This window comes from Gorilla gorilla, chromosome 15 (assembly GCF_029281585.2).
Source record: "Gorilla gorilla gorilla isolate KB3781 chromosome 15, NHGRI_mGorGor1-v2.1_pri, whole genome shotgun sequence".
NCBI classification, from domain to species: Eukaryota; Metazoa; Chordata; class Mammalia; order Primates; family Hominidae; genus Gorilla; species Gorilla gorilla.
Genome location: NC_073239.2, coordinates 27,906,742 through 27,918,741, shown reverse-complemented (window position 1 = coordinate 27,918,741; position 12,000 = coordinate 27,906,742). Strand labels below are relative to the sequence as shown.

The 12,000-nt window shown below is 36.3% G+C and overlaps 1 long non-coding RNA gene across 1 annotated transcript; it reads right to left on the bottom strand.

Annotated features, from left to right (window-relative positions):
* Positions 1-195: 195 nt before the first annotated feature.
* LOC109023303 (uncharacterized) lies at positions 196-10,051 on the bottom strand. Its single transcript, XR_008671235.2, has 3 exons — positions 9,931-10,051; positions 433-587; positions 196-279 (listed from the first exon to the last, which is right to left on the bottom strand). It is a non-coding gene; the product is annotated as an uncharacterized lncRNA (long non-coding RNA).
* Between the last annotated feature and the right edge of the window lie 1,949 nt (positions 10,052-12,000).

Genomic DNA, 12,000 nt, shown 5'->3' with positions numbered 1-12,000 from the left:
TGAAGAGAAGAATGGCTGTGTGGTCCAACTGAGAAGGCTGGACTAAAGGCACAAATCAGCCAATCTGAGTTGATTGCTGGATTGACCATTGTTCTTTGGCCTAAGAATAACACAGAAGCAGCAATAAGCTGATAGACCTGAAGGAGCCATTCTCACTGGTATTCAGTATTCATAGACGATTAATGGCTTGAAATTCTCCTACCTTCAAACTATGGCACAATCCTCATTGAGGCTTGGGAAGAAGTTTTGTTTCATCGTTCACTGGCTGTTCAGGCTGTGCTGCAGGACAGAATATTACATGAGTGTAGCCAATGTTAAAAGGAGGTAAATGCCACCCAGGGGGTGAAAAAAAAAAACTGTGTATGATTCAAGGTCTCTGAGAACAGACAACACACACTCCCACCAGGTTCAAGAAGTGCAGCATCTACTCACAGTAAGAGAGGAAAGAGTGCACTAAATCCATCCCTTTGTAATGCATCTGTCTCTCACGGCTAGCTGACTCACGCCACAGCCCTCATGGGCAGTGTGGCTTTATATACCCCACTTGGTGCTGCAGTGGAAGGACCTCGGCCTCTCCTCTATGGTATCTGAAAAAAAATTGTGGGGAGAGGACATGTCTGAGGACTACTGAAACACCCACTTAAGCAGAACAAAGAACTACACATTGATTCTGAAACAGCAAAAGATATTCCCACATAAGGCCATAAGCCCAGTACTTCCTGTGTGGGGCCCCTTACCTACTGGTAAGGAAGGGTTCCATGCCCATTCTTATGTGGCCCAGTGGGAGTGAAAAGACAGCACACAGGAGAATGTCTTTCCCAAAAAGCTTCAAAAAGCATAGCTTTTGAATTGATATGCCATCATCAATTTAGCTCTTCTTCTGAATAAATTTGATGTCTCCTGCTGAAGTTGAAACCTAAACACACATTCGGAGATAGCTGAAACCAATAACGAAATATTTCCCTCTCTTGTGTTTTTATTCTGGTATTTGCTTTTACTCCTTCTTCTTTACAATCAGCTTCCCCAATTAAAATTTAAAATCCATTCTATTTTCCTAAATATCTTTGACCAGTGTCTGTTCAAAGTGCATGACTAACCTTTATTTAAATGTGATGACCATCTACCTCTATTTTACTTCTTTCACAAACTTCTCTACATCTTCACTGCTTCTACTTCCACTACTTTTACAGTCACGTTTACTTCTCACTAGTTCTCCTTGACATTCTGAAATCTGCTTCAGTTGATGTCAATGGAAGCTAATATGTCAAAAAAGATGTATTTGTACAAAAAGGCCACTGATTACATACACCAACATATCCTAAGAATGTTTTGCTTATTATCAGTGACTTTTTATAACGATCTCTTTTTCTCATTCTTCCTTCGTCATCCTGTTTCTGCTAACCTGTTGATTTTCAAAATGTGTGTGGACACACACACAGCTACACACCTAGACACACACACAGCTGTGTACCTAGACATACACATACACACACATCGAACCAGTTCGTCCATTTTGACTTAGTGATTTACTGGGACTATTTTTATATAAAAAATTTTCAAGACTAATCGTGAATCATAAGTGTCTCTAAACTTATAGGTTCACAAGCTCACACAATTTTATAGCCATCTAAGCTAATTGCTTGATAGACTGAATTCAGAAAATAAATGGTTAAAATGCTGGTAGTTTAAAAATAGTTTTTGTTACTTTATTCTAGGCTATAATGATTATTTGGAGAGCCTACCTATGCTGGTGGCAGTTACTAGTTATCAATAATTAAGCCCCTTTGGGCTATAAGGGATTAACCACTTCTTAACTTCCTCTGAATCATTTATCTTGAACTCTTTTGCTCTACGTTTCCTTTCAGAAAAAAAAAAAAGTTCTCTTTCTATCACAGAGCAATATTAATCACATAAGAATAGAAAATCTTCTCATTAAAGCTCTGAAGCTCATTAGAGAAGTTTAAGTTATTCTAACAGTTCTCTGATATTGTTGTATCCATGTAATGAAGAGCACTGACTTCCTTGCCAGTTAATTGTCTTGTAGGAGCTGACCTAAAAACTGAAGTACATGTTCTATGCTGTGAGGAGGATAGAGTTTTAGCTGATTTTATTAAAGCAATTAATTAAAAATTTATCTGCCAAAATACTATTCTTCTCTTAGTGCTGTTACATTAGCACATACTTGTAAGCATGTTACAGATATGCTTCGTTTTAATACAACTGATGTGTTTCTGAAAAGTCAGGGGATGGAACTAATCTGAAGTACAGAGATTTCAGACTAAAGGAAATCTACGTAAAATACTTTGTTAACTGAAGCATCCCGAGGTAAACAGCTATCCCTTAATGCGTGTTTTCTTGTAAAATCATTGTGGTTGCACAAAAATAATATTCTATAAAGCTGAAAGAATATCAGCAAGACAAAATCTAGAATGTCAGAAAGGAAAGGAAGAAAGCAAAAAGGCAGAAGAAAGAGGACACACAGACTTGGCAATGTAAGGATAGGGACAGGGGAAAGAGAGAAACTCACCTTCAGAAAGCAAGCCCACCTAAAACTGATTAGCAAGGAATTTTGGAAGTCATCTGAAGCAATGGTGAGCAATGAGGGAAGCCATTTAAGAAAAGGAAAAAGACTCCCATATTATCTACAAAGTAGAATGTTTACAAATGAAAGATTTCCTCTCTTATGTAGTCCCTGAAGTAGAAAAGGTATTCATGAAGCTGAGTATCAATTTTAAAGGTGCAGGTCTCTCAAACTAAATAGTAAATAGTATGACAAATGTTATTCATTTTTTACATTCCATGGGAACTGCTGGATTAAACAACCTAAACAAGTATAATTTTCCACAAGCTTTTACTTTTCAGAGTTTACGTATGTTAGCATGTATCGTGAATCTTCAACAGAAAGATAAAGCATTTCCCAAATGTAAACCACATAAATTTTTGCTAAAATTATTTCCAGGTATTAAAGATCAGAGCACCAAAAATTACAAACAAAAATTGTACTTAAATATAAATTAAAATGATATGAAGCATAATGACATTAGGATAGTGGAAATAATTCTGTACAACAGCCTGATTAAATTTAATTTAAAATTTCAAGATTTTGAGTACTAGTGGGACTGGACATAAATGGCTGGTGTAGAATAAAATGTCTTTCTTGACAATGCTATGGAGAGGAGACAAAAGGTGCTATGTGCCAACTAGAAAAAGCAATAGTCTTGATTACTTCACGGGTTTCAAAGCATTAAGAAACATGCAAACAAGTTAAATCTATAAGGCTATTTGATATCTTCAGATTAAAATTTATGGGAAGGTTATAGTCACAAGTTTCAATAAGCTAGAGCAGGAAAAATAATAGATAGAAAAGGCTTAAATCCCAAGATGTGCCAAACTTTTGTAGTTTGCTTAGCATATCCCAAAAATCAGGCACTTTATAAAATTTTCTGCATTATTTATAATGTATTATTGCTTCATAAAACACAGTTCAGTATCATGATATATAAGCTACATTATGAAAGCCTTAAACTTTGCAATTACCTAGACCAGATCCTATTTTAATGAACATGTGCCAATGTGATTTGTGATGTTAAGCCAGACTTCTTGTTAAAAACCTAGGTTTTGACTTACACGAATAATGGATAGTGAATTAAAATAAGGAAATTTGATAAGGAGCTAAGGGGTTCAGTTTTGACTATGTTGGTCTGGAGGTTCCTGTGGGACATTAAGATGGGGATTTTCAGTAAGCAGTTGAATGTTCACATCTGAAATTCAAAAATAAGTTGGTCTAAAGGTAAATATTTAGAATTCATTAAGAATTTATGGTAACTGAAACGAAGGAAGTAGTGAAGATCAGTCAGATGGCCTGTTCAGATGGGCAGTATAGAGTGACATGAGAAGGCACTAAGACCAAAAAAAAGAAGAAAAAAAGAAAAAACCTGAAGAAGAAAAACTTATTTAATTCTTAGTCAGGGAAAGATAACAATTCTGGCTCACGCCTATAATCCCAGCACGATGGGAGGCCAAGGGGGGTGGATCACAAGATCAGGAGATCGAGATCAGCCTGGACAACATGGTGAAACCCCATCTCTACTAAAAATACAAAAATTAGGCAGAGATGGTGGTGCATGCCTGTAGTCCCCAATATTCGGGAGGCTGAGGCAGGAGAATTGCTTGAACCCGGGAGGCGGAGGTTGCAGTGAGCTGAGATCATGCCACTGCACTCTGACCTGGTGAACAGAGCAAGAATCCATCTTGAAAAAAAAAAAGAAAAAAAAAGAAAAGAATTCTTTATAGAATAATGACTTAAAGCAGCCAGGCATAGTGCCGTGCACCTTTAGTCCCAGCTACTCAGGAGGCCGAGGCCGGAGGATTGTTTGAGCCCAGGAGTTTGAGTCCAGCTTAGGCAACATAGCAAGACCCTATCTTTAAAAAAATGACTTAAAGCTTCTCTTACATGAAAGTGCAGCATATTATTGGCTTTCATTTCAAGTCCATTTTCTCAGTACTTGCAAATAACATACACACACATGACATACACAGACACACACAAATGCAGACTTTATAATTGTGGTTATGGTGTAATAATATCATAATAGCAATAACTTTTATAGAATACATAATATGTGCCCAGCACTGTGCTGTTTTATATACAGTAAATGATTTAATCTTCATAATAGCCTGTTCCAGTTATTTTTTACCATGTAATAAACTACTTCAAAACTTGGTGTCTTAAAACAACAACCATTATTTTATGGTTAATGAAAGTGGGTCAAGAAATTGAGTTGGGTTATAATGGGTGATACTAGTTCTACACATGAAGTCAGCTGAGATCACCAGATGCTATTCACCTGGTGGATGTGCTGTTATAAAGGATACCAGGAGGCTTAACACACGTGTCTCATGCCTTGCCTGGAATGGCCAAAAAGTTTAGCTCAGCTAGTAATGTTAACCAGAGAATCCACGCATGGATCTCCAGCATGAGATCCCATGTCTCCTGAGTCTCAGAGTAGTCAAACTTCTTATATGATGGCTAAAGGTTCAGAGTAATCAAACTTCTTATGTGGAGGTTAAAGCCTCCAACAGAAAGATTTTTAAGAGCAGCATTCAAAAAGAGATCAGCAAAAGCTTCAGGGCTTCATATGATCTAGCCTCAAACGTCTCACAATATCACTTCCATTATTGTTTACTGGTTAAGAGTGTCACAAATGCCAGCCCAGACTCAAAGGGATGAATATTAGACTCCATCTTTCAAAAGGAAGAGTAGCAAAGTATTTATAGCAATCTATATTCTACCACAGAGCTCTACTAGGTATATATTAATATTATCCCTTTTTATAGATAAGAAAACTGAGTCCACTGTGGTTAACAAATTGTCAAGATCTGTTAGTTAATAGCTAAACCAGTATTTAAAGATGGCAATTCTAACTGCAGTGCCTTAGCTCTAAACTGCTGTTTTAGAAATGCTTGATTGTGCAGCCTATTCGAGGAGCTATTTCATTTGTTAATCACTAGATTCAATGTAATTAGTAAAACTATAAAATCTTTGATAACTTGAAAGATATAAAGTAATTTTTTAAAAATATTAATGTATACAGAGCACTCATAGACTTAGCAGAAAATACAAGACTTAATAACACATAGCCCTCAAGAAGTTTATAATTTAGTGGATGGCATGAGAGGTATAAACAGTACAAAATAATTAAAACATAGTGTGACGCAAGTGCTGTAAAATAACTATACAAGGTCAGAGATGGAAAATATCCGAATTTGCTCTAATCTTTATAGAATGTGCTCTCTGCCATGACTATCCTCACAATTCACCACTCAGCCACACAAACCCTGCGAGGTTCAACCTCAAATGCCATATCCTACTGGAGGCATTCCTGAATTGCCAAACTGTGTACAAGCGCTCTATCATTTAAGCCTCTATTGCACACCGTTTACATTTATCTCAGGGTACTCTTTTACCACCTTATACACACTTGCCCTTGTCTAATCTCTCCTCTGTTCTCCAGCTCATTTGGCTTACCTTTGACTCTTGTTTAGCCTGTATCCTAAAGAAAAAGAATTAATAATTACTTACAAATTAAAATGACAAAGAGTTATTGGACATCCACTCAATACTTATTTACTGTCTACTATACGCAAGCACTAGAAAATAGCAACATTAATAAAATGGCCAAGCATTTACAGAGTTGACAATACAGTTATCTATTAGATCTAAATCTAAACATTAAATTTCAAGGATTCACAGCAGTAGAGTTATTGGTAGTCACGATAATGGCTTAAATCAAATGTAAAGTATAAAAAAATGTACCTAATACATTTTCTTTTTTTGGGGGGATGGAGTCTTACTCTGTCACCCAGGCTGGAGTGCATTGGCGTGATCTCAGCTCACTGCAACTTCTGCCTCCCAGGTTGAAGCAATTCTCCTGCCTCAGCCTACCGGGTAGCTCGGACTACAGGTGCACGCCACCATGCCCAGATAATTTTTGTATTTTTAGTAGAGACGGGGTTTCAGCATGTTGACCAGGAAGGTCTTGATCTCTTTTTTTTTTTTTTTTTTTGAGACAGAGTTTCGCTCTGTCGCCCAGGCTGGAGTGCAGTGGTGCGATCTCGACTCACTGCAAGCTCCGCCTCCCGGGTTCACGCCATTCTCCTGCCTCAGCCTCCCGCGTAGCTGGGACTACAGGCGCGTGCCACCATGCCCGGCTAATTTTTGTATTTTTAGTAGAGACGGGGTTTCACCGTGTTAGCCAGGATGGTCTCGATTTCCTGACCTCGTGATCCACCCGTCTCGGCCCCCCAAAGTGCTGGGATTACAGGCGTGAGCCACCACTCCCGGCCCCTAACACAAATTTTTAAACTTCATTCTTTACAACTTACAAGGACCTGAACATTCAACTAATCTTACAAGCAGGGCCTATTTTTTGTCCAAGTAGGGGTAAAGCTCTTCCCTCATCATACAGCCATGTTGTTTGCAATTTTTTAAAAGGTAGAACTGGTGAGTAGAAAACTAAGTAGTAGCTCAAGGGCTGAAAATTAATGGTAACATTTGATTGCTAATAGCTTCAGAATATCAACAGTAGATCAATATCCTTATTAACACATATAACTTAAATCCTATTTTACTTATTGTTTGAATTTGTCACCACTACATTTTTCATTAAAGTGCCACAAATGAAAAAAATATATTTCCATTAAAATGTTTAGCACAGATTTATAAAAATTAAATTTCACTATTTCCAATTCATGATGATTTTGTTGATGCTGTCCTTTATTTAAATCAACAACAGTAATTTTCTAATTTGAAATAAAAACCAAAATATTCAGGGAATGATGTACATCTTTTGCACATAATACGTTTTTATAATGGTCATGATCAGCTCTATTTTTTCCTCTGTAAGCCAGCCAGAACTCAAAGTGACCTACAATGGAGAGAAAATTCACAAATTAAATTCATCTTTTAAACAAAAATCTTTTTGTGTTCATTTCCATAGTCAGTGGACCCCCTCACAGCCACCTCAAGGATTCTGCTAGCTCATTTTCAAAAATCTCAACAACAAATTCAGCCGGAACAAAATATAAAATGATTATAAAGTTTAAAAGGTTAATTTTTTCACAGATAATTGGGTTTTAGCAAGGTACAGCCTTAAGCCAAGATAAATAATTTCTAGTAGAGAAACTTAGACATCAGCTAGTAAGTGAGCATAGTAACAGGTGAAAAGGGCCTTTCTGGATCTACTGGAGACTTGTGACATACAAAACCCAACATTACATCAAAACATAAGTTTGGTCCTAATAGAAAATTAGAAAATAATCACTATCCTACAAGAATGAACATTACTCTCTTCATTTTAAATATAGTATATCTAATATTAAATTGTAGTTGAAGAATTATTCATTAACAATAAAGGCAGCTTTGTTTAATTTCCCTAGTAAATTCCCTGTCAAAGTTATCCGTACAGGTTATTTCAAAAGAAGACACTTTATAAGCTATTTAGTAAGCAAAGCTTTTTGAATCTAATTCAGGAAAAGGGTAGATTAAAAAGTATTCAGATCTACTAAGAATGTATTTTTCCTTGCAGAATTAGAGGTAGAATCTGGCCCTTTTCCTTCTAAGTGAAACTGACTAGAAACAGATTCACAAGGCATAGGTAAATCACAAGACAGCTTTAATATTGGTCCTATTTTCCCGAGACCAAATAAGTTGAAGAAAATAAGAATGGAGAGACTCTTATCCAATAAAAGATTATTATTTTTCACAGTATAGGCAGGTGTAAAACACAGTCTACAGAAAAATAAGGGTGGTATTATTCCTCCAATTTAAGGGTCCATTCAGAAACCGTATCAATCTTTATCCTTTTCACAAAGAAAAGACTGCACATCATCAGGAAACTTCAATAGGGTCAACAAACAGCACAAACCATGAAGTGGAGAGTATTAGTTGTCTACCAAAAGATACTCTCCTTTTATTCCTGCATGCAGGACTAAATGTAATATTCCAGCCTCCTTTTCATAGTGGACTTCTTTTCTCCATGGAATTTAATGTGATAGGTGTCCCTTATGGACCTAAGTCTTAGGACCATGTGTATGCTTCCATGTTATCTTTCCCCTTATCACCAGCTGGAATGGCAGCTGACCCTGTCTCTGCCATGCAGAAGATGACAGTCCTAGAGGATAATACTGCAATCAATGGAAAGAACCTTAATTCCTGAATAACTTCATGGAGCAGAATTGAAACATTCAATTTGGATTTTTATGTAAAGGACAAAACCAGTTCTATCTTCTTTAACTTACTGAATCATTGTTCCCTTTGTTACACCCTAATTCAGACTAATACTTCCTGTTAACTGAAACTGTCAAAGAAATACCATCATCAGTACTTCCTTTCATTATCCTTGATCAATATAGGCCTGGCTCCAACTGGGAGTAGCCAAACATTCATATCTCCAAGTATAAGCAATCTTTGAAAATGTACAGCTAACAGGTATTCCTACCAATGTAACCCAAACATGGTAGAACAGCAGCTGTACATAATTAGGTTTCATAATTCCACTTTATATAAAAATTTGGAAATCTCTTATTGCTTAGGGGCAGTCTGGTGACCAACTTTTTAAAAAATACTTATTAGAAAGTAACATTTAGCATTTTAAAAAATCATCTAGATCTTTTTCAACAGGAAAATATACATAATCAGTCTAGATGTTTTTATTTTATTTTAGGGTTTGCATGACATATAGGTGAATTGCTTCCAAACTAATTGATATTTCAGGAAATGCCTAGCTTTTCTTTAATAGAGTAAAATGTCTTTTATTACCCAATTCAAGTTAGCTTGAGATAATATTCTGAGTAGTAAAAATAATTTGAATTTATATCCAGTTATAAATGATTGGTTTCAGAAGTTTATCTGAAAACAGTTTTTAGTAGAGGATAGAGTGAGAGAAAAAGTAAAAATGAGACAGGTATTTCTTCAGATGAAATGGTATAATTTATCTACTATTCAATTTTGTTAGGATTGGTTGGCTCCACTGCAAATGAAATAGTAGTAAAAAGAAAAGAAATCAGCAGATAGTTGAAATAGCCAAAGAAGGGAGCAACACAGCATTGTTAACAGGAGATTCGTGATTAAATCTACAGGCTAGAATTAGCTAAACATTGAGTACACATGGACACAAAGAAGGGAACAGCAGACACCAGTGCCTACTTGAGGGTGAGGTGAGAGGAGGAAGAAGGTCGGAAAACTACCTATCGGGTCCCATGCTTATTACCAGGGTGATGAAATAATCTGTACACCAAATCCCCATGATACACAATTTATCTGTATAACAACTCCATATATGTACCCCTAAACCTAAAATGAAAGTTTTTTAAAAAATCAGCTTTATATGGAGGCAGTTAACCACCTTTTATGTTTTTTCTAGGACTTACGCAAGGAGCTCAGTTTCTTCCTCTGAAATTTATCCCACTTGATCTTTGATAGCCGAAATTATTTTGTTAAACTGACAATAATCCAGGATATTTAACATCTCTAAGCCAGTTGTCCCGTCTGTAAAATAACAAAAAATAACACCTACATTATAAATTCATTTTAGGGTTAAGAAAATTATATATGTGGACTGTCAACAAAATTCTTAGCATATATTGATAATTTTTTTTGTTTTTCTTTTCATTCTTTTAACATTACATAAAATGTAAAGATTTTCAGATACTTCCTTTGCCTAGGCCAGATACCAGAATCCAACAAAATATTAATAAATACATTACACAATTACTACGAATGCATCAGCTTTGTTTTGCCAAATTTTCATTATTATAATAAAGGCTTAACATTTGGAGTATGCTTACAAATTTATGCCACAATCTTTAAAAGGTTTTACAGATGCAGAAAGTGAAATGCAGATTCATTAAGAAACTTGTCCCAAGGTCACACAGCTGGTAAATCGAAGAGCTGGAGTTTTTACATAGGAAATCTAACTCCAGAGCTCATGGAGGTCAATTTTATTGTCACAATAGTCTATCTGGACATAAAATTGCACAGCCCTAATTCTATATCTGCTATCTCACAGTTCTTACAAAGATCCACTCGGCCGGGCGCGGTGGCTCACACCTGTAATCCCAGCACTTTGGGAGGCCAAGGCAGGTGGATCACGAGGTCAGAAGATCGAGACCATCCTGGCTAACACGGTGAAACCCCATCTCTACTAAAAATGCAAGAAGTTAGCTGGGCGTGGTGGCGGGCGCCTGTAGTCCCAGCTACTCACAAGGCTGAGGCAGGAGAATGGCGTGAACCCGGGAGACGGAGCTGGCAGTGAGTGGAGATCGCGCCACTGCACTCCAGCGTGGGCGACAGAGTGAGAATCCGTCTCGGGAAAAAAAGAAAAAAAAAGAAAAAAAGAGATCCACTCTACAGCTGGGTGTGGTGGTGCCCATCTGTAGTCCCAGTATTTGGGAGTGAGACTGTAGTGTGCTATGGTCATGCCTGTGAATAGCCACTGCACTCTACTAGGCAACAGAACCAGTACTCACCTATTAAGTAAATAAATAAAGGTCTGCTCTGAACCTACGTCTTTATAATCCCCTTATTACACACAGCCTTCTATTCACAATTATTTTCATTTCATCAAAATATTGGCATTATTATGTTTATCAAATATTGCCACAGTTAATCTAAGAGTCAACTTTCTTAGGGTAAGTATAATAAAGGAGATGTTTTTGAAACTATTAAACTTCAGAACTGAAGGGAGTTAAAAACAAATCTGCAATTTTACTTTTTGCTTCTAAATTGGGCATTACCCTTAACCAATTAGAACAGATTAAACAGCAAGGATTTAAATCTCAGTTACTCTGCCAAGCCCATCATCTTACAAAATTAACTATTTAAATGATGCATTTTATGGACATCAGCTCCACAAAATTGTAAGAGAATAAAGTATTTTCTTATATTTTCTTAGTGAACAGGGACATTTCATTAAGACAAAATATTGCCTTAATGAACAGGGACATAGTACATTAGGCAAAAGTAGACAGAGACTAGGCTTTAATTATAAGCTGTCCCGTATTTTATTTTAGCTTTTTTAGGATTATCATTCTATTATTTTCTGGATTTCATTACTCATTTTGAGAAGAAAGGTAACACTCTTATTTTGCCTTTATTTGCTCCTTTGAAGGTAATATATATTGTTTGATTATCTGTTGGCTGTTTTTAAGGTTGCTTTTTTTCATCTTTGGTTTTTGGAAGTTTTATTGTGATGTGACTACATGTGGTTTTCTCTGCCTTTATCCTATTTGGCGTTCTTAGCATTTCCTGTCTTCATATTTTTACTCAATTTTGGAAATTTATTCTGTAGTATCTCTATTATTTTTGCCTCATCTTCTCTCTGATCTTTCTGCTTTGGATCAGATCTTTATCACTAACATAAATTCTTTCAACAGGCTTCTAACTGTCCTCCTGGCCTCTAGTCCTTAAATATATCTTCTTTACAAGATCATACTATTTTC